Source organism: Bufo bufo, chromosome 1, assembly GCF_905171765.1.
Source record: "Bufo bufo chromosome 1, aBufBuf1.1, whole genome shotgun sequence".
In the NCBI taxonomy this organism is placed as follows: Eukaryota; Metazoa; Chordata; class Amphibia; order Anura; family Bufonidae; genus Bufo; species Bufo bufo.
In genome coordinates, this window is record NC_053389.1 from 719,980,131 (window position 1) to 720,003,576 (window position 23,446).

Sequence of the window (23,446 nt, forward strand, 5' to 3'; positions counted from 1 at the left end):
TAAGTTATTTGAATTATTTTCTATATTTCTTTGATTTCACCATCTTTTGTATTTTGGATGATGTAATAACAGCACTTTAAAGGAGAAATCCGCCAACTTGTGTACAAAACAGAGAACTCAATTTGTTCTAAAGGAAAAAAACATCTGTATAATTGAATTTTGTTCTTAAATAAATCCAACTTGCTGCATATTTTGCATTTGTACATCAGAGGTCACAGGAGGTCTTTCTTTCTATTAGACCATCATATAGATCCTGCACAGTGTTCTATGTTCATTTCATGTTGTACATCTATTTGAAATGTATGTGTATCATTTGTGATACTCAAAGTGATTGACTTAAAGGGGTCTTCCAGCTGCCGTAAACAAATGTTATTCTTTCTGTAATGAAAAGTTATACAATTTTCAATATACATTTTGCATCAACTCCTCACGGTTTTCAATATCCCTGCAAGCTCTCATCCAATGTGAGCGTTTTTTTCACTTTCAGTGGCTAAAATCTGTCCTGGTCTTATGATGAGCCCACGGATGCATCGCTCATTGCAGTGCACTTACCAGAGATGTGTCTTGTAATGAGCCTCATTCCTATGCGACCATCACATAACCAGGACATATTTTTAGCCACTGGAAGTAAAGAATAAAGTTTCCTATAGAATAACCGCAAGCAGAGATCTTAAAAACCATGAGGAATTCATATAGGAAATATATAGAAAAATTGTATAACTTTTGCTTATGAAGTAAATAACATATGCTGAAAGTGGAATACCCCTTTAAGGTCACTTTCACTTGGCAGTATTTTGGCAAGCCAAAACCAGGAGTGGAAAATACACAGGGAAAAAGTATACTGGAAAGATTTTCAGGTCTCCTGTGTCTTGGACTTTCTCTTGCAAATACTGACTGAAAATACTGACCAAATAATGCTGTGTGAAAGTAGCCTTAAAGGGGCATTCCCATCACAGACAGTGTCTGATAGGTGCGGGTCCGAGAACGGAGAGTTGTGGCTGGAGGACCCCTGGTGAATGGGAGCGCACCGCACTTGCGCGGCCACCGCTCTTATTCATTTCTATGGGGCCGACGGAAATAGCCGAGCCAGCGCTGGGCTATTTTCGGCGGCCCTTATAGAAATTAAATAGAAATGAATGGAGGGTGGCTGTGCATGCACAGTGTGCCCTTCGTCACCTTCCCTGCTCTGTTCTCGGTCCTCTGGGACCCGTATGTATCAGACAATGGGGGACATATCCTAGAGATATGTCCCAATTGTCTGTGATGGGAATACCCCTTTAAGGTTTCATATACACTTTACTATGTATTTTTCATTCATTGTTTTAAGCCAAAACTAGAGGTGGATAGTAAAAATGGAAAACAATATAAAATAAACATTCAAAAGGGTTTACCAATCTTAAAATGGGTTGCCTGAGATTATGCAAAACAGGATTTATGTTAAAGTAAGGCCTCATGCACACGACCATTGTTTTATTCCGTGTCCGTTGTTCAGTTCTTCGTGATTTTCTGCGGACCCATTGACTTTCAATGGGTCCGTTGAAAAATCGGCTAATGCACCGTTTGTCATCCGCGTCCGTGATCCGCGGTTCCAGTCCATCAAAAAAATATAACCTGTCCTATTTTTTTTCACGGAAAACTGTTCACGGACCCATTCAAGTCAATGGGACCGTGAAAAAACGTAGAGGCACACAAGATTGTCATCCGCGTCCGTTTTTTTCCTATCATTTGCATGGCAAACTTGACTTAGACTTTTTTTTACTTTCCTTCATGTCTGGTGATCCTCCAAAAATCAAGGAAGACACACGAAAACGGATCACGGAACAACGGAACCCCATTTTGCAGAACGGAACACAACAACGGTCGTGTGCATGAGGCCTAAGAAATTATATTTGTCTATTTAATCCCCAGCCTCATCTAAAGTCAAAGCTTCAGTCCTCCCGCCAGGCATGGCTGCAGCAGTGACATGGCCACATACCATACCCCACCTGACTGTTGCAACCAATCACCGACTTGAACAGTTGTGTGTCATATACTGCTGATGACCGTGATTGGCTGCAGCGGTGATGTGGGTTATATGAACACACTATTGCTGCAACCAGATATACTGGGGAAGATAAGGAGTGGCAGTGCTGGATGTGCCTGGGGATTAAATTGGTTAATATAGCTTTATTTCTTATTTTAACATAAATCCTGGCTTTGGGTAAGTTTTTCTTTATCTAGGACACTCCATTAACAACTATGTGCAAATGGTTTACATGCAATGAGATCTGTCACTTACTAATGTACTGTCTGTAGCTGAGAAGCCTATGTAAGGCTTCGTTCACATGCAGTCACATGACCTGGTGTTTATCTCCTGCTTGTGTGGCATTCTGGACATCACACATCCTGTCCTCTTTTCCTCTTTGATATCTCCACTGCTTCCTGGCTCTCCTCTCTTCCTCCTTGTCTCTGGAGGGATGGTGCTTCACATGCTGGGCAGCATGCTGATTCCAGTCAGTAACAGAACAGGAGAACAGTTTGTCAAGACAGTGAGTAATTACAGTAGTGCTTTACTCTTTAAAGTAGAAGGGCACACAGGCAGCTGTAAAAAGGGCAGTGTCTGTCAGAGGGGAGCAGCAGGCCCTGGCAGCATAAAAACAAAGGTGCGTTACAGAGATGGGCAAGATAATAAAAATGAAAAATAATTGCTTCTGATCCATGGTGGCATCACACCACTTTTCTGATGTACAACAGTCACAGGGATGCACAACATTTTTCTATATTACACTATCGTGACACTTTTGGAAAAACTGGGCATAGCTTACTGCCTTATATATTCTAATATATAAAAGAAACTGTTGTAAATTATAGTATAAATCTATGCCAGCTCATAGATGGCAGAGTTTTAATTTTCTGGTGCATGGACTACCAGAAGATGTGACAAATAAATTTGGTGCATCTTAGCATACCTCTTATTAAGATTCGCAAGTGTGTAAAAAAAACTGTCCCTGTAGTACCATTATGCAATACCATGATCATCGCCTTAACAGTAAAATTGCTTGTACGGTAATTGCAGCTACACATGCATGCTTGATCAAACAACTCCAGTGCTGTGACAGGTGAAGTAAATGCAATTGTTGGTTTCTAATTGTGAACTGAAAGGAGGAAACATGCAGACACTGCACAGTGGTGGCCTTAATGTACTAAATGACAATGTTTTTAATGCATTATTTTGCAATATTATTTTATTGGGGCACAGTATGGCAATATTATTCTGCACTGTAAAAAGATACCATGTGGACAGGGCCTCATTTATGTCAGTGGGCATCCAATTTTTTATTAATTAAAAAAAAAAAATCTTACATTTTATAAAAAAATATATTTTTCAAGAATTAAGCCTCATTCATGTACGTGTGCTGTACATGTTCTCCACAGACAGCACATGTCCCTATTCATTTTAATGTGTGTATTCACACATCAGTGTTTTAGCATGGTTCGTGGGTCAATTTTTTTTAGCACAGAAGCATGCTCTATTTTGTCCATCATGCCCATTCTAGTCTATGGGTCCGTGAAAACCACGGATTGCATCCGTGTTTCACAGATCATTAAGAAGAGATTCTTTGAAAATAATTTTTCAGCTGTTCAGTGTCAGTGAAACACGGATGCAACACGGACAGCAAAAAACGGACACACGGACCCAACACAAATACTTCACGGACAGCTTCACGGATGCATCACTGGACCACCTACTCACGGATTTGAGCACGAACGTGTGAATGAGGCTTTACACAAAAATATAAAAAAGCAAACACATTTTTTTAATACTGTAACTAAGCAGGACAATGGCTTACAAATCAGACAGCAGCTGGTGTGGAGGTTGTGTGTGCATGAATATGTGTGAGCTCCTATGTGTGCGTATATGAATTTAGTCTGCATGTATGTAGTGAGCATGTGCGTGCTTGTATGCAGAGATTTTTGGATGTGTGAGTGTCTGTGATGGTGTGGGAGTGTATATATCTGTTTATAATGACCAGAATATTTGTGTGCATGTACTAGTTATGCCCATATGTGTGTATGTGGTGACTGTACAGATGCGTGTATAATGCAAGTCATGTATTAGTGCATATAAACAAGTAGATTGGTGCAAAATGTGTTTAGTAGCAACATGTGGATTCCTGGCCACCTTTCCTGGCACAAACCACTTTTTCAAATTTGTGTGAGGAAAAGCTGTTTTTGACCTTACATCTGCATGTAGCATGACAGATTTACTAAACATTCTGCCATATATCATCTGAGAAATGTGAATACCATTAGGTGACAGTAGGCTAGCCACTTGCTCTGCATTGCTGAAAATGTCCTAGGCTACCTAAGGCTCCTAGTATTTGAGCAATGTAGAGGGGTATTAGTTGGGCATAGTATGAAGGTATCATTAGAGCAATGTAGCCAGTATTATAAGGGCGTGGTATAATAGTATTTGAGTACCTTATTGCAGAATTATTTTGGCATGCTATAAAAAACTAATTTGAGCAATGTACCATAATATTATATGGCTTTGCTATTATTTAGATTATTTGGAGATGTCATTTGAACGGACCATCAAGTGAAGTGTATTTTGTTGTTACATCATTTGACCAGTGTATAGCGCTATTATTTGAGGGCTGTAGGATGTTGCGATAATCTCTGATGATGTAAACTCTGATTTATTTGGGCTCTTTGTGGAGATATTTAGGGTTCTCTGGGCTTTTTTTTTTTTTTTTTTTACACAAACCCTGTCCTTTCTTCTGCCTTGTTTAAGATAGTTTGGTTGATAGTTAATCGTCTGTTGCGCCACAAATACCACCGTGTCTGCAGTACTCGCACAGGCTGTGCGCTCTTCAACTTGGGTCCCAACCGGAGGTGAAATACTAAATGCAGCTGAACAGGAAGACAAGGATGGGTTTTGCATTATGGCTTTTAGACAATAAAAATCTTTGTAGATTCCAGTTGTATAGGAGCAGTGATATAAGGAAATTAAATCTCAGCATGAGCACATAAGGCAATATGAACCCAGGACTAAATAAATTGGTTACTATGCCCAACTGTTCCAAATTTGGCATGTACTAATTTGATAAGAGCTCTTCCCATGTTGCCAGGTGCAAACATCTATTTTGGTTGATGAAGAGTTTCATTTTCTATTATGATAACAAATCTTGGATCTACAATGTGTTCGGAAAGTCCTCAAACCCTTTCACTTTTTTCACATTTTGGTTTTGTTTCCCCCCATCATTCTGCACTCAATCTGCCATAATGAGGAAACATAATATTCAAAATCTTTGCTAATTTATTGAAAAGGAAAAACTAAAATCTTGCATTGACATACGTATTCAGACCCTTTACTCAGGACTTATTTGAAGCCCCTTTGGCAGTGATTACAGCCTCCAGTCTTCTTGGGTACGATGCAACAAGGTTTTCACACCTGGATTTGGGGATTTTCTGCCGTTCCTCTCTGCAGATCTTCTCAAGCTCTGTCAGGCTGGATGGGGACCATTGGTGGACAGCCATTTTCAGCTCTCCAGAGATTTGCGATTGATGCAAGGCAGAGCTCTGGCTGGGCCACTCAAGGACATTCACTGAGTTGCCCCTAATCTACTGTTGTCTTGACTGTGCGCTTAGGATCATTGTCCTGTTGGAAGGTGAACCTTCGGCCCAGTCTGAAGTCCAGAGCACTCTGGATGAGGTTTTCATTAAGAATATCTCTGTACTTTGTCCCATTCAGCTTTCCCTCAAACCTGACCAGTCTCCCTGTCCCAGCCGTTGAAAGACACCACCACAGCATGACGTTGCCACCGCCATGCTGTAGTGATGGTATTAGGCAAATGGGCAGGTGATGAGCAATGCCTGGTTTCCTCCAGACAGGACTCTTAGAACTGAGGCCAAAAAGTTCAATCTTGGTTTCATCAGATCAGAGAATCTTGTTTCTCACAGTCTGAGAGTCCTTTGATACAAACTTTCATCTGCTTTTTATTTTTTTTACTGAGGAGAGGCTGTCCAGATTGGAGGAGTGCTGCAGTTATGGTTGAGCTTCTGGAAGTTTCTCCCATCTGCACAGAGGAGGATCTTTGGAGCTCAGCCAGAGTGACCATTGGGTTCTTGGTCACCTCTCTTACCAAGGCCCTTTTCCCCTGATTACGCAGATTGGTGGGGGCAGCCAGCTCTAGGAAGAGTCCTGTTTGTTTCAAACTTCTTCCATTTACTAATTATGGAGGCCACTGTGCTCTTAGGAACTTTAAAGGGACACTGTCACCTGGATTTCACTTACTGAGCTATTATCATCACCACATCAGTCTCCATGATTTATATTAAAATATACTAGTATTACTGCCCTGTGTCTTGTAATTTTTCTATAAAATAGCTTTTTATTAATATGCTAATTACCTTGATAAGGAGCCCAAGGGGGCTGTTGGAGCCCAGCCGCACCCATTATTTTGGAGCCCAGCGCCGCCCCACTGCTAATTTATTCACTGCTCATCGCCAACGTAATGTGTTTGTTGCGCCCGAAATCTCGCGCATTTCCGGGTCGAGCAAAGCTGGCGCATGCGCAATTCATTCTGTGAGGCCAATGCCAGGACACCGTGCGGGCGCTAACATGAGTATCCACGGCGCATGCGCAAGATTTCGGGCGCAACAAACACATTACGTCAGCGATGAGCAGTAAATAAATTAGCAGTGGGGCGGTGCTGGGCTCCAAAATAATGGGCGCGGTTGGGCTCCAACGGCCAGAGGGACAGCCCCTTGGGCTCCTTTATTGAGGGAATTTGCATATTAATAAAAGGGATTTTATAGACCAATTACAAGACACAGGGCAGTAATACTAGTATATTTTAATGTAAATCGTGGAGACTGATGTGGTGATGTTAATAGCACAGTAAGTGAAATCCAGGTGACAGTGTCCCTTTAAGTACAGCAAAAAAAAATTTGTACCCTTCTACAGATCTGTGACTCAACACGATCCTGTCCCTCGTCCCTGACTGTCTCCTCTTTTTTAAATTCACTCCTGGTTTTAGCTACCAAAACTGCATCGGGAAACCTGACCGTGTGGCCATACCCTAACAAAGAGATTAAAGAATAACTGTCATTTTTATTTTATTTGCTAGTTTATTAGAGCTAGGCATGTATACCTGAGTTAGTCTGTCAATAATTGTCAAAATATCTGTAATTACCTTATAATAACAGCTTTCATTAATGTCTCCTGTCCCTTTCCACTACTCCCTTAAAAGACCGTTGCTATGGCTCGTCTGTCTCAGAGGGGCGGTCCTTCACACTGCATGCCTGCATTAGGCTTTAAAGTGAAGAGGCGTGTCTCTCAGTAATCCAATCTGATTGGCTGGCAGGAATCTGCTGGCTACAGCAATTTGTATGTGACCTAAGGGAATGCAGTTTTGGCCTCAGAGAACGGGCAGAGGAGCCATCTTGAGAAGATCCTCATAATGTAGAATTCAAAACAGCCGTAACTAAGGGGAAAACTCAAGAAAAACTGTGGTATGTGAAGAAACTAAAGACTGCTTTATGCATAATACTGCTGCAGCAGTAACATATGCTAAAATAGATTTTTTTGATAAATATATTATCCTTTAAAACACATTTGAAAAGAAGCAGTCAAGGGCAGATCCAGTGACTTACAGTTGACGTCTCCATGGATTTGAGTTTTTCACTTCCTTTTTCTTCTCCATTTGGTCAATGGAGATGCAGTTTTAATATCCCCCCCGTATTGCCAGTTGATAATGCTCTCCTTGTAGCACCAGTAGTTAATGTCCTTTGGTGTCCCCAGTAGTGCCAGGTATATATATTGCTCCCCCCTTCCAAGGTTCACCCAGTAGTGCCAAGTATATATAATGCCCCTACTCCCCCCATTCTTGGTGCCCCGCTTTTTTTTTGGGATGATCTGTACTTTTAAGTAATACCATTATGAATTGTGTGCCACTTTTTGATCACTTTTTATAAAAAAAAATTGTGGAGGTGAGATGACAAATATTGGCCAAATGGCGATTTTTCCCCCCATTACGCCATGGGATAAATATTGTTATATTTTAATAGTACATGCAATGCCCATGATGTATTTTTTTTATTGGTTATGTATTATTATTTTGGGGAAAAGGGGGGGGGGGGTGGTGATTTAAACTTTCATTTTTTTGTATTTAAAAAAAAAAATAATTTCACTTTTTTTCCCCCACTTTTTTTTTAAGTCACCCTGGGTGACTATAAGTGGAAATCATTAGATTGACCATTGTGTGATGGCTAAATAACTTCACTTCATTTACAATATACCAATACAGTGCTGCCACCTTCTGGCCTGTATTGGTATATTCCAGTAATAGCCACTTAAGGCTATTACTATACCGTAACAGGTTCCCCGATCTCATCCAGGGAACGCTGTTACGGGCATGGGAGAGCATGACTCCTGCTTCTGGACGGCTCAGATGCTGTGGTCACATTTGACCATGGCATCTGAGGGGATAAATGTATGAGATCAGCCATAGGGCTGATCACATCCATCCATCCATCACTGGTCCCTGCTGTTTGAAACAGCAAAAACACGGCAGCTAATAAAGGTACCGACTTCTACTGTACATGTACAGCGGAGGTCACCAAGGGGTTAAGGACTATCTTCAGTGTATAGGAGAACAAGCAGTCCTGGAAATGATGATATGGTCATCACAGAGCCCTGATCTCTGTCTGGGATTACATGAAGAGACAGAAGGATTTCAGCAAGCCTACATCTATAGAAGATCTGTGGTAAGTTCTCCAAGATGTTTGGAACAACCTCCCTGCCAAGTTCCTTCAAAAACTGTAAGGGCCAGATTTATCATGACTGACAGCTCACTCCACTTTAACATATGGCTAAAGTCAGTTTTAGCCAAGTCAGATTTATGATCGGCCCTTTAAGACTGTAATAAATGTGGTTTGACGGTAGCAGTTTATCCGTCAGTAAGCAGCTTTACAAAAGGCGCACATCTTTACGAAAAAGTCGCACGTTTTTATGAAAAAGTTGCATGTTCTATTAAAAAGTCTCATAAGATAAGCATGGTCCTCACTGGAGTGAAATTGAGACTTTTTTGCGACGTTTTAAATAGTCCCAATAGTAAATCTGTCTAGAGATTCATTTACATAAGAAAACACGCCCACTTTCAGAAAACTGGCGAGCATAGTGCAGAGCAGAAAAAAGTCGCAAATTTGTGCGCAGTTTTAGCGTTTGGGACTTTTTGGGGGACTTTTTCACTCCATTATTCTGACCTGAGCTAATGATAAATCTGGCCCTAAGTGTTCCTAGAAGAACTGATGCTGTTATAAGGGCAAAGGGTGATCACACCAAATATAGCTCTGATTAAGATTTATTTTTCATCCACTTTGCATTTTGTTAATTGATAAAAAGAAACTATTAACACTTATGTTTTTTAAAGCAATCTTACTTTGCAGCATTTTTCCCACATCGGTATTTTTTCTCCATTATTAGCTCTTTTTAATATGATTGTTAGCAGTGCATTGCCTGTTTACATGAAGGGGGCTGCCGACATTGAGTTTTATGTCATCATAAAAGATGTGATGATGGACAATATATTACAGTGTAAAAGGCACTTAAGTCGACCAATAAATGAATTCAGAGAAGGAATGCAAAAATTTCACAATAAAAAAAATCCCCTAAAATTTACTGATTCCACAGAGGAATACATTAGATGTATGCAAGATTGGTTCTGAAAAAAGTTCCACTATAAAATGTAATGTTAATAAGAAGGGTGTGTGGGTGGATCTAATATCTTCTTTATTTGAGATAAGGAAGTATAAACTGCAGTTTAGTTGAACGGCAATAACAATAAACCTCTGTAGATGGCGCTATATACATTATAAACCTCTTTACTTGGAGTAGGTCAGGTTGCACATGATAATTAGAAAAGTGAAATCTGCAATCACTCCAAAGTTTTTATTTTGTGTAATGTTACAGCATATCTATGAATAATGTCTGCTTGTCCTGTAGAAGAACACACATTTATGAAAATTAAGAGTTCACAGAAATTCATTAGATACTGTATGAAAGATTATGATATAGAGACAAAAAGAGGTGTTTTCTGGTCATAAGAAAGCATTATGAGACACCACAAAACAGAGAGAATCTGCGGTGATCTCTGATATACTTATTTACTCGTGGTGCCACATAGAAAATAGCACAGCCTCTTTTTGAAAAGTATAAGGCAGCTTTATTTCAGTCGCTACTAAAAAGAGGTTCTGCAGCAGCTGGAGTATATATGGGGATAGACTTCAGTACATATGGCAATAAATACCCTAGCTGCCGCAGAAACTAATGTTTATGTGAAGTAATTAAAGCTTGATCCCTCCTGGAGGCTGTCAATGGTCTGCAAGGAACCCATTCTACCGCCACCATCTCTGTATACCTGGCAGTACTGATGTCACTCTGTACGCCGTGGTTATGCAGATCTCATCAAAACAGCTAGAAAGATATATGTATTCTCATGACTATGCCCCTCATTTCACAGTCCAAACTCAAAGGGGAGTTTTATATGCCAGTCTTAGTCCAAGGTGCGCTGAAGTAAGATGTACTGGGCATTTCTTGGGTATGCTAGGCGGAGGCGTTACCGGCACTAATGGGTGGTCTTTAGCGCTGCCCTGGCCTGCTTAGTGTCTAGCCCATTAGTGCCGGTGACATCACCGGGAACACTGCTAGATGGAAGCCTCCGCCTAGCAGTGTGACAATGTAAACAAAACAGCCCTTGCCCTGCGTGAGTCAGCGCAGTGGAAGGGGGAGCATCAGAGTAAGAAACGCTCCACTCATTCATGCTGAATGAGTGAAGAAGGGGTTATGTCCGGGTTCGGCTCTGAACCCAGAAAACCCCTTTAACAGGAGTAGTGTTTCCTATGCCTGTCTTGATCTCTTGCGCGCCAGAGTGAGATGCAAGTAATTTATTAAGAGGCAGATGCCTCTTAATAAATTAGGCACATCTCTTGCTCTTCATGCATCAGAAACTGAAATCTATGCCAGCTAGCTGGCATAGGCTCGATCTACATAATTTATGGCAGTTTCTGGTGTAAATCATAGTAAATCCAGTGGACCATGGGATGCTCAGCCCGTTCTGCTAGAAAAGTGAGTAGCTGAAAAAGTTGCATATTATGGCGCGACTTTTTAAGACCACAAAAGTGGCATTAAAATGTTGATACCTCTCCACCTATCTATCTCCACTTAGGGCCAGTTCACAGGACTGATTAAAAAAATCAAAAAACACACTTTAAAGGGGAATTCCGGTTACCATAAATATAACCTATGTTTTAGACTAATTCATTATCAATAATGACCTAATATAATATAAATTTCATATATTTACCGTTCAGTAGTTATAAAAGTAGTTTCTTCCTCTGCTTCCCACTGTGTTTCCTCATAAATTACTATGGAATTGACCTGTAATTCTGAGCCTTTGTTAGGTCGAGCATGCTCAGTGTGTCGCTATCAATTCTCTAGCTATAGCTACTTTCACACTAGTGTTAATATTTTCCCTCATAGGGTCTCAATACCGGAGAAAAACGCTTCAGTTTTGTCCCCATTCATTGTCAATGGGGACAAAACGTAACTGAACGGAATGTTCCAAAATGCATTCCGTTCCGTTCTCATATCGGAGAGCAAACCGCAGCATGCTGGGATGCAGAGCAAAACGTCATGACCCACAATGCAAGTCAAAGAGGAAGGATCCGTTTTCTCTGACACAATAGAAAACGGATCCGTCCCCCATTGACTTTCAATAGAGTTCATGACAGATCCGTCTTGGCAATGTTAAAGATAATACAACCGGATCCGTTCATAACGGATGCAGACGGTTGTATTATCAGTAACGGAATCGTTTTTGCTGAACCCGGCCGGATCCAGCAAAAACGCTGGTGTGAAAGTAGGCTGAGGCTACGTCTACACGACGACAATAAGTCGCGCGACAGGGCACAACTACACTGCAACATTTGTAGCGCAACATTTTGTTGCACTAATGTCGCGCAACAATTTTTATAATGGCAGTCTATGGTGTCGCACTGCAACATGCTGCGACTGCGACAGTAGCAGAAAAATCCATCTTGAATGGATTTTCTGCGACTGTTGCGTCGCAGCATGTTGCAGTGCGACACCATAGACTGCCATTATAAAAATTGTCGCGCGACAAATGTTGTCGTGTAGACGTAGCCTAAATGTCTTGTGAAACAAAGGGTGTGTCAGTTCCACACCGATGAGGGGCAACACCCACGAAACAGCTGTCTGTGGATGGATAACTGGCTTAGGTCTTCCCCGTCACATCCTTAAAGCTTGTAAAAGAGCGGGATCTTGACATAGGGGCCACTTAATATGGTGGATTTGGTGATCTCTGTAATGGGGACACCCCTTTGCTCGGTTTTCCTTCCTTTGAGGGATATCTGGCTTTCACTGTGTTGAAGACCCATATCTGGGGCTCCACAATTATTTTGCATAGTGCGCTGGTGATGACTGATAGAGGGGGGTGACCGGACTGTATATCAGGCAGCCAATCAATAAACATCAACGCTCACAGCAGGAAAGCTAGGGATTGTGGGGATTGTAGTCTTTGTAGTTTTGTGAGGGAAGATCAGGCGCCATGATGCTCTCAGGGTGTTGCAGGCTCACACAGGAGCTAGACAAAGGGATTGCAAGGTAAATTGAAGCTCTGGTTATATGTACAGGTATGGGTTCTGGTTGGGTCACAGCTTGCAGCCTTAATGCAGTTTTTCAAGAATGAAGTTACTTTACCAGAATACCCCTTTAAAATCATTGTGGAATCCGCATGTTATTTTGTGCGGTTTTTGACGTCTTTCTTTTAACCAATGGGGGTTCACTTCAATACAAAGTTGCAATTTCAGCTTAAGGTTTTTGACTCGGATCTGCGCCAAAAAACTAGCGGAAAACTCACACAAAAAAACGCATTGACTTAAATTAAGCTGTATTTTTAATACTTCCCATTTCAATGGGAGATTCAGCACTGATACCGTCCCAAGACAGAGCATGCTGCTTCTTTTTTCCACATGTAAAAAAAAAAGGGCTGCTTTGAAATGAATGGGAGGCTGTTTTGAGACAGTTTTGGAGCAAAATCAGCGCCAAAAATTCAATGTGAACTGGCTTTAATATGCCAGAAGACCTAAGTATAAACCCTGCTAATGTGGGCAAGGGTGATTGAGATTCACACCCAATATGGTTGGAGAAATTAACAGAAAAACCTGTTCTTCATGTGGATGCAGGATTGTTACCATGTGTTGCATCTGAACAGCAACGTAGCAGTCACGATGACAAACTATCGGCAGTACTACATAATGGTGCTGCGCGTGCTGTCCTCATGTTACATTCTGAATCTCCAATCTCTGCCTAATGCTTCCATTCTCTCTTCGCCATAAAGCATATTATATATGTCCATATGTAGACATACAATCTGGAACGTTTCTTCTTTCTAAACTCCATTTGGACGAAGACGTTTTTATAAGAAAACCCAACAGCGAGTGATAATTGTACGTCAAGTAAAGAGAATCTGTATCCGAGAGCTGCAGCTCCTATAACAGACAGAGCCTTGTAGTTGTATCACCAGATAAGACGATAAAATCGAGGTTCTGAACTAGTCTAAACTTCAAGCTGTGCCACAGAAAAGTTGCTAAACATTCCATTAGAATAAATTCGCCAGGCTTCAAGTAATTATATTGATGCTGTCTATTCTGGTTTCCAGGCTAGAAAGATACAGCATCTGTCAGCTGTCAGCATATGTGAGATGAATTCAGCAGCATGCCGCCGTACAGTAACAGATGGTTTGGTGAACAGTAAAGCCATTGACGTTGATGGAGCGCCATTACTTGATCTTACATATATTGGGCAGTGCTTGTCAAGGAGGATCGACAACCTAGCAGGAGCCAAGATTATTTAAAGGGGTTGTGCAAGAAAGAGAGAGAAGGTTTGGCAAACGTCCCCATTTGTCCGTACATGTAAAGGAAAGATGACTTACCCGATTCCTTCTCCTGCAGGCCTGCGACGCTCCGCCGGGCTACCTCAATGTCAACATCAGTCTTGACATCACTGCAGCCAATCACTGGCCGTGGTGAGGATCAGCATTCCTTACATCATGACAAATGGTCACATGCCGCAAGGGGATCGAGTCACCGTCGTGGCCAGTGATTGGCTGCGGCCATGTCAAAACTGATGTTGACATTGAGGGAGCCCAGTGGAGCATCGCAGGGCGGGACGAGAAGGAGGGGGGAGTCAGCGCCATGAAGAAGGTAAGTCATCTTTCCCTTTACAGGTCTGGGCGAATGGGGGGGGGGGTTTGCCAAACCGCCTCCCCTATTCTTGCACAACCCCTTTAAAGCAGGAGTCAGCAGCCTTTGGCACTCCAGCTGTTTTGAAACTACAACTCCCAGCGTGCAGCATGCTCGGCTGTTCTTCTAAATTTCACAGAAGTGAATGGAGCATTCTGGGAGTTTCAGAACAGCGGGAATGCTGGAGGTTGTTGATCCCTGACTTAAAGGGACTATAAGCTAAAAACATATGTTAAATATTATTCTACACCAAGTATTCAGACTCTCAGCAATGCAGATTACTGGGCTTGCTCCTGCCATACTATATTCCATCTTCAGTTGTTTCTAGGACGGAGGCTTCAAATTATAAACAGGGAACAGTGGATTGATCTTCAGCTTGCTCACAGTCAGGGGGCTACTGGTTTACATAGAGACTTACAGACAATGCCTTCTTTTGGCAGTTTTCTCTTTTGCGTAGAATTGTTTCCCCAGCTGCTATACATGGGGTGCAGTAAAGTCATATACTCGTGGCCATCAAGTCACATAGTTGTTCTCATGTAATACAAGTCATTCCACAGTACCACCCATATCCCAAGAGGTATCTCCCAAGAAAGAGAACCATCTTTCCAACTACTGGAAGTGGTTCCCTGAAACAGCTGTCTAAGGATGCCTAAATTCACCAACTTTTCTTGACAGCTGTTTCGGGGAGCCACTTTCTTCGGAGATTCTGCTTTGCATATTTGTTTCCCGTGGCTAATAAGTCTCCATACCATGGAGCACCTCCAGTAAGTCTCTCTACAGGACTGGTCTCTTTAAGAAGATTCAGCAAAAGCATCGCACTGACCCAGCCAGAATCCTTCTCTGTACTGATGAGGGGAAAACACCCCGAAACAGCTGTCTATGAAAGAATATATGGCTTGGATAAAATTTCCTTGCCACTCCCAAGGCTTGTTGGAAAGTCGGATGCCGGAGGCTGTTTTGGAGTCAGATACTATGCTACTTTGCATAGGAGCCACCTTGAAAACAGCCTAGGGTGCGCTGTAGACCAACCATTTGTGCTCACTGCTAGGAGGAAGTCTTGACCTTGGACCTGGAGAACGCCTTTAATTCAATGGCGGTCTATGGTAGACGAATACAGCTGTACAGGAACAGAGCTGCATACGTCTTTCTGAGCTCAATGTAAATTTAGCATCACAGGTTACAGACGACTCCAGTCCCTATTTAATGGTTTTAATAATTGAAAGCCACTGCCTTACGGTCTGCATTCCATTTCTTAATATTCTTATTAGTGATGTCTTTTGTGGATAATGCCTGTTATAATATTTGTACAACTTTCTTGTGATAGTTCATCAAATATGGCAATCATTATATCTGCAGAATCTGTGCCGGCAGTGTTATTGTCCACAGCTCAGCAGCAGACATGGAAGGAATTTGCACACGTATTACTCTTAGCACATACTTTTTAAATTTCCCTAAAAATGTTAATAGTTTCTTCCATTTCATTTTATTTATCGTGCCAAATGTGTCAGCCAGTTGGTTGCAATCATGAGCTATTTGCCAAGGAGTTAAAAATGGGAAGCAAAACGATCATTCCGATTTAAAGGGGTGATCTGGTATAGCATCTCAACCACAGTGGTGAGTATTATAAGTATAGGCTGATGATAATTTTTTTTTATCCTTACCGGGCTCGCCCTGTGCTTGCGCTGTAAGGCTACTTTCACACTACCGTTCAGAGCGGGTCCGTCTGCTGTCTGCCCAGACGGATCCGCTCATATAATGCAGACTTGGGATCCGTTCAGAACGGATACGTCTGCATTATATTGTAGAAAAATAGCTTCAGACGGAAAGTAGCTTCAGACGGATTCGTCCAGACTTTACATGGAAAGTCAATGGGGACGGATCTGTTTGAAAATTGAGCCATACTGTGTCAACTTCAAACGGATCCGTCCCCATTGACTTACATTGTAAGTCTGGACGGATCCGCATGGCCAGCCGGACATCCGAACGCTGCAAGCAGCGTTCAGGTGTCCGCTTGCTGAGCGGAGGCTGAACGCTGCCAGACTGATGCATTCTGAGCGGATCCGCGTCCACTCAGAATGCATTAGGGCAGTACGGATGCGTTCACACCCGAACGCTAGTGTGAAAGTAGCCTAAATTTGTAGAGGGTGCTTCTGGGATCACGTGCTATATATTGGGCACAGGATCCTAGCCCAGTTTAAACCTAGCCCAGTTTAAACACACGATTGCGCAACGTCGGGATAGTCAAAAATTTCTTATTTTTTTCAGTGATTAATCTTTTTTTTTACAAAAACGAATCTCAACATCCCTTGAAACCTTTATCTGGCAAGGTTTGTGTCCTATTTTTATTACTCAAACTGATATAATACATGTTTTTTTTTTTTTCATTTGTGCCAAGGAATTCAATTAGGGGCTCATGCACAGGACCATAGCCTGTTTTGCGATCCACAAAACAAGGATACTGGCTGTTGAGGAAGGGTGGCAGGTATACATAAATATATATGCATGCCTACTGGGCATGCATATATATATATATATGTTAGCCCCTCAGAGGACGATGTGCGCAGATGTGCCCAGCACCTGCGCCCATCTGCCTCTGGTATTCCCCAGGGGCTCATTCATGCCCCTGTGGGAAGTCATATAATGTGATATATGCATGTGCCCCCTTAATAGATATGTATGTATATGTTAGCCCCTCAGAGGGCGATGTGCGCAGATGTACCCAGCACCTGCGCCCATCTGCCTCTGATATTCCCCAGGGGCTCATTCATGCCCCTGTGGGAATTCATATATGTATGTGCCCCCTTTAATAGATAGATAGATATATATATATATATATATATATATATCTATAATGCCCCCTGTATCCTATAATGCCCCCTGTATATAATATATATATATATATATATATATATATATATATATATATATATATATATCCCCATACCATATAAATCCCCCCCCTACATGGACACAGATGCATCAATGTAAATGTGCCCCAAGCATTTACATTGATGTAATCTGGGTGAAGGCGCCAGAATGACCGAACAAGGTCCGGTCATTCTGGTGACCTCAAAAGGATTCAAATTCAATAGAATTTGAATCCTTTTGTTCTAATTATCTGCAGCCCTGCTGAAGATAATTAAGCATAATAGAGGGAGAGGAGATACCTCCGCTCACTCTATTATGCGCATTCTGGCATCGCAATTACCATTGCGATGTCCAGAATGCTAAGAGCTACAGACGGGAGATCAAAGGATCTCCCGCCTGTCAGCTAGTGCACGCGGCCCTGCGGTGCGCGTGCAGGGACGCGCGGGCAGGCGCGGTGACGTCATCTCACCGCGCCGGCCCGCGTGTCCTGCACTGTGGTGCGCGCTCGCGCGCCGCTGTGTGGGCGGTACGGCAGTGCGGGCGGCCGGACATATAAGTCCGGCAGGCCTGCACTAGTGTAGAGAGAGCCGGCCGCCCACCCACCCTGAAGGAGACCCCCTTGGACTGACGAGCACCCCTAGACGAACGAGCGACCCCTGGACAACGAGCATTAACCCTAAGTATCGTTATATACCCCCCCCCCTGCACTATCTATATACCCTCCGGACCCCCCCTGCACTCTATATACCCTCCGGACCCCCCCTGCCCTCTATATACCCTCCGGACCCCCCCCTGCACTATCTATATACCCTTTGGACCCCCCCTGCACTCTATATACCCTCCGGACCCCCCTGATATCACGATACACCCTCCTGCTATCCCCTGGTATATATCCCCTGGACCCCCCGGACCCCCCCTGTACTATCTCACTCCCCTGGTAACCCTACACAATAACCCTACCCCATATACCCCTGGTAACCCTCTGTATCCCTACCCCTTTACCCCTATTACCCCTGATCCTGGTAACCCGTTACACCCCTTGTTGCCCTGATTCCTGATACTCTAATCCCCTCCCGTGGTATATTTGTGCTTGGTGGTCGGCTTGTAAGACCACCGTCTACCTTCGTCTGCCCCGTAGGGATAGTATACAGTACTAGGTGGGTGGGCTGTTAATATTGAATGTGTGTATCATATAGTTAGTTTATGGGTGGAATTGGGAACGTGTAGTGTAGTTGAGTACTGTATAATTAGTGCTGTAATGTTAGTGTATTGCGTAGTGTATTGTTAATAAATACTGTTATATTTGTATCTGTGTAACGTGTAATTATTGGCGATAGTTAGTTAGTAAGGCGCATGCAGCTAGCATAGTGATTAGTGTAAAGCATAGCAAAGGTATTGTTATTAGTATATAAAGGTATAAATAGGCGGAGTTATCAATAGACGGTTCCTCCTATTTATGAATATTAATTACCGATATTTGCATAAATATTGGTGACCAAGATTCCCCCTTTACATTGGCGAGCCAGGCCCACTGCGTGGATTTTGCGCTTATTTTTGGTCTTAAGGCTGAGGGTCGCTAGTACTGTGAATTAGCGGGCAGGAGAGACGCGGTCAGCGGAGTGTCTGAGCGTCTAGGACCCGATAATTCGGACAGGAGAAGCGATACTTCCCTTAAGAGCACCAGAAATAAAACAAAATCTTTTGCAGAGAATCTATAATTGTTCTGTGAATTAATATTTTTGTATTTGCTTTACACGGTCACCGTCGCTGGGGTAAGAGAAGAAGGATACGTCACGGAAAGAGATCCATCTTCGTTGGAGGTACATAAAAGTCCAGCTGGTCGGAAAGAAGCGATCCGGAAGAAAAGGACTTCTTTCAAGCAGCTGCAAGGGACAAGAAAGTACAGCACCAACAAGAAGATGGACGCTCAGCAAACGGTGAGTATGAACTTCTCCACACTCCAACACTTAGCCAAAAACAGCACTTTTAATCCCATTGTTCCTACTACATATAAATCCGCTGAGCTGCTGTGGTCCGCTTTACTGGACCAGGTGTACGCTCATGACCGGGTTTGTATTAGTAGGAGTGTCTTTAACAAGACCACCAAACGCCTCCAAATGCTAGCCAAATTGGTTCTTTCCTATGAGGATACCATTTGGAGGGCGGAACACACAGAGATACTTGCCAGCACAAGAAAGGCAGGGGAGGCTGCGGACAAAGCAAACTTCCACTGCAATTGTTGTGTTGATAACTATAGAAGAATTCACACACTAGAGGTTCAATTACAAGACGAAGCCCAGTGTACAGTCGAGAGGGGCAGAGAAATCTGTGTGTTAGAGTCGAGACTCTCGGATAAGGACAGTCTCTACTCTGACATGGACAGAGAGCTACTCCGGCTGTACACTGAGATTAATCAGTACAGGAACAATACGGTATCTACGGATTCCCTGATTGTTCAGATGAGGGAGGACCTGGCTGCAAAGACGCAAACCATTGCAGACTTGCAGCGGGCAATCTCCAATTTGTCCAGGCCTAGTACCAACGGTATGGTGCCCACGAAACAAGTTTGTGTTTCGGAAATGGCACAGGGGGAGACAGCGGCGGCAGCGCCAGGGTCTTCGACGGATAATACATCCGCATTGGTAGACACTAGGGGACAGGTGGAACGGTCTCTACAATTCACCCCGTCATCCGGGGAGAATAGGGGTAGCAACCGTTACCAGGACAACTGTTGGGGAGAGGAAAGTGGAGGGGTATATTCCACTTCCAATCCGCCAACACGTCCGGAGAAACAGGAAGAGGTGTATCCTAACCATTCCAGTATGGAAAGGATAAACTTCCTGTTACGGATCTGCAAGGAGATCCCGAAATATGATCCCCATGTAGATCCGTTCGCTTCATGCGATATTTTCGAAGGTCACTGTAACAAATATTTAGTGGCTCCGGAATATCGCATGGAGCTGTTCAGATTATGGTTACCAACACACCTTAATCAAAGGTATGAGGTAACGGGGAGGATGCGACCCACGAATGGCCAGTTTCATGATAAGGAGGAGCGCCTCTCCATACTCACGAGACTGGCCACGGATCATTGGGATGTCACTCCAGAGGTCCTGTCAAAGTTTAAGCCTACTATACATGATGAACCCTTGTCATTGTGTAGTCGGTTTGAAGCGATGTACAGGAGGGTTACCAAAGATCAGGGTATTGGGATTCCACAAGGCATGGTGCGCATGTTTGTGGAAAAATTCCCATATCTTGATACTGCAATCCGGCTGAGTGCAGCTAGGGAGCCATCCCTCACGGACACAGCCATGATTATTGAGCAGTGTAGACAAGACATACTGCTCAGTAAGAAGTCTGTGAAAGTGAGGGAGCGTGTGCCTGTATACGGTAGGTCGCAAGACGACCGGGTACAACACACGAGGTATGCATCAACTGTCCACCCCACGGCCCCACCGCTGGAAAGGGCAGGAAACTTTCGTTGTTTCCTGTGCTTACAAGAGGGGCACATAAAAAGAAATTGTCCACAGTGGTTAAAGATTAACCGGACAAATTCGGAGAAAAACGGCAATAATAACGGTTTCAGGATGAAGCCTAATTATGCCAGACCTGTGGGAGAACAGGTTGATATGAATCTGGGACATTCATCAGGACAAGCACCAAAATGCGTGGTGGTCATGAATGTCCCAGGGGGCGTGGAATCAAGAGATTCCACACCTAAGGATCAGGAACAGAGCACAAGAGTGGCAGTATGTACCACACAAATACCTACTGGGAGTCTGGTGGATATCGATTGAAGATTAGAGGTCCCTAAAGAATTGGCACCAGTATGTCCAATCATACTGGATCCTTCAGGGAGACCCCATATAAAAGCCACGATAAAAGATAAAGAAACGGAAATCATGCTTGATACTGGGGCGGAAATATCCATTACCAATATCAAACATGATCTACTCCCCAACAGCCCCCAGTGTGTGGTGATCGGATTTGATCACCAACAAGGGGGGGTGAAGGCCCACAGAATTGATGAGGTAATCGTTCAGATTACCAGGTGCACTAACCTCAGGATACCCATGTGGTATTACCCCGGTTCTGATAACATTATCGGAACCGATGTAATGACACAAAATGGGTGGATCCTGGATCTGGCAAATTGCATTGTGTGGAAGGGTCCCAGACGAGCCAAGGTGTTTGTCATTCAACGCCAGTGTCTGGGACCACCTTTGCCAGCAGTAGATAACTCTACTGATGTGCTGGAACACAAGTGGCCTGAGGTCTCGCACAATCCAGACCTTGAGCCTATTGTGTACGAGCACCCTGATCTGTGGGCCGAAAATAAGAATGACTGTGGCAGATTGATTGGCGTTTTGGTGGACATACAGGGTCCTGACCCTCCACCTCAACGCCAATATCGATTTCCACCAGAGGCCACCCATTCAATTATGGACACTGTCCTTGAATTGAAGACTAGGGGTGTGGTCATTGAGGGCAACTCGAAGTGCAACAATGCCCTCTGGCCAGTTAGGAAAAAGGACACAAACGCATGGAGGCTGACCATAGACCTCCGTGTCCTTAATAAATACACCCCAATGTCAGCCCCAGTGGTGGCCCAAACTCCCGACATCATGGCCAGAATAAGTGGCGAAAGCCGCGTATTCTCGACCATCGATGTTGCCAACGGGTTCTTCTCCATCGAACTCACGGAGTCGTGTCGGTACAAATTCGCTTTTACGGTGGGGGACAAACAGTACATGTTTGCTGTACTGCCCCAGGGGTTCCATAGCAGCCCCACGTATTTCCATCAGGCATTGGCGGCTGTGCTGAGTGTGTTCTCATGGCCAGAATGCCTCCTGCAATACGTGGATGACCTGCTTTTGCATACAGAAACCTTGGAGGAACACTTGGTTCTGTTGAAAGAGCTGCTGGGACTCCTGGCAAAGTCAGGACTCAAACTGAGTCCCCATAAGGCAAATTTGGCTAAAGCGGAGGTAACTTTCCTTGGGGTCCAAATTTCCTGTGGAACCAAAGGAATCATGACGTCCCGGGTGGAAGCCATGGTAAAGTTACCCAGGCCTGGCACCCTTCAGGATTTGAGAAAATTCCTAGGGGTTGCCAACTTCATGAGGGAATTCATAGAGGATTTCGCGGCCAAAGCGAAACCTCTCTACGAACTCCTTCGAGGAGAGGAACCCTCAATCAAAGGGTGGTCCGATGCGCAGGAGGAGGCCTTTTCAACCCTGAAAAGGGACCTCTCCTCGGCGCCTGTGTTGGCCACTCCACATTCAGATGGGGATATGGCCATACAGGCGCATGCAGGGATGGAGTCTATCTCAGCTGTCCTGGTACAGAAAGTAGGTTACGAGACCAGACCGCTGGGATATTTCTCCAGGCTGCTTTCGCCCGTCGAACGAGGGTTCGATGAATGCGCCAAGCAATTGGCAGCCATACACTATGCTGTTAAGACCACAGAGCATATTGTAGGCTTCCGGCCCCTCACTTTGCAGACTCCACATTCACCGCTGACCCTTTTGCTCCGTGATACTCTCCCTGGAGTCTCCCAACAGAGATTCGGGAGATGGATCATGGATCTCAGCGGCCGGAATCTGCAGGTGGACCACAAGGCCAAGTATGTTTTGTCCCAGTTGCTGAACCTGACTGGAACTGAACATGACTGTGGCCCTCCAGTAATGGATGACTCTCCACAGATGTTCAGGACTGACAAGCATCCAGATGACAGAGTCATCTTTGTTGATGGCTCTCGGTTTTATCTGGATGGGGAATATGTCATAGGTTTTGCTGTGCTGGATGAGACCACTGGTACCCAGAGTCTTGTCCGGTTACCAGGTCACATGTCAGCACAGCGGGCAGAACTGGAGGCTGTTAAAGAGGCCCTGCTTCTTCACCCTCCAGGGAAACGAGTTATATATAGCGACAGCGCATATGTAGTTCGCTCCCTCACATTGCACCTGGACGTTTGGAAGAGAAGAGGATTTGTGGACAGCCAAAACAAACCTCTGGCTCATGTGTCAGTCCTGAAGGAGCTGTGGGAATGGGGTATGGCACACGTGGCGGAAGCAGCCATCATAAAAATCCCGGCGCATCAAAAAGGGGACGAACCTTTGACAGCGGGTAACAACCAGGCAGACGAACTGGCAAAACTAGCAGCAGTGTCTGGGACCTTTAGGGAACCAGGCACTGAGCCACTGCCCGCATACCAGATTTCTGCGCATACCCATCTGAGTGACAGCCCGGTGTCATTCGAGGAGGA